This window comes from Octopus bimaculoides, chromosome 6 (assembly GCF_001194135.2).
Source record: "Octopus bimaculoides isolate UCB-OBI-ISO-001 chromosome 6, ASM119413v2, whole genome shotgun sequence".
Taxonomy (NCBI): Eukaryota; Metazoa; Mollusca; class Cephalopoda; order Octopoda; family Octopodidae; genus Octopus; species Octopus bimaculoides.
Window position 1 is genome coordinate 18,494,283 of NC_068986.1, and position 327 is coordinate 18,494,609.

A 327-nucleotide genomic window follows, 5' to 3' on the forward strand; every position below is an offset into this window, starting at 1 on the left:
ATATCGTTATCAGAGTGAAAAAAAAGAGCATACGATATGTCTAAGCCATTTTTCTTTCCTTTTCCTTATTCCTGTTATTTATATTGTAAGTTCTTGTTTTTCACTCAGATGAATAACTGTTGCCTTAATTCGAACGTCCTATTGCGATGAAGACTTTTATTTGCGCATTTATGAATTGACTGCATTCTGGGAATCTGATTAGAAACGGTTGTAAAATTTATTTTGTTACGCTTTGTCTTAATACATAAGCTATAAATGTGGTCCAATCGATGCGTTGGTTAATCTATAGTTTTCTCCATTTTCTAATTACTTATATGTATATATATA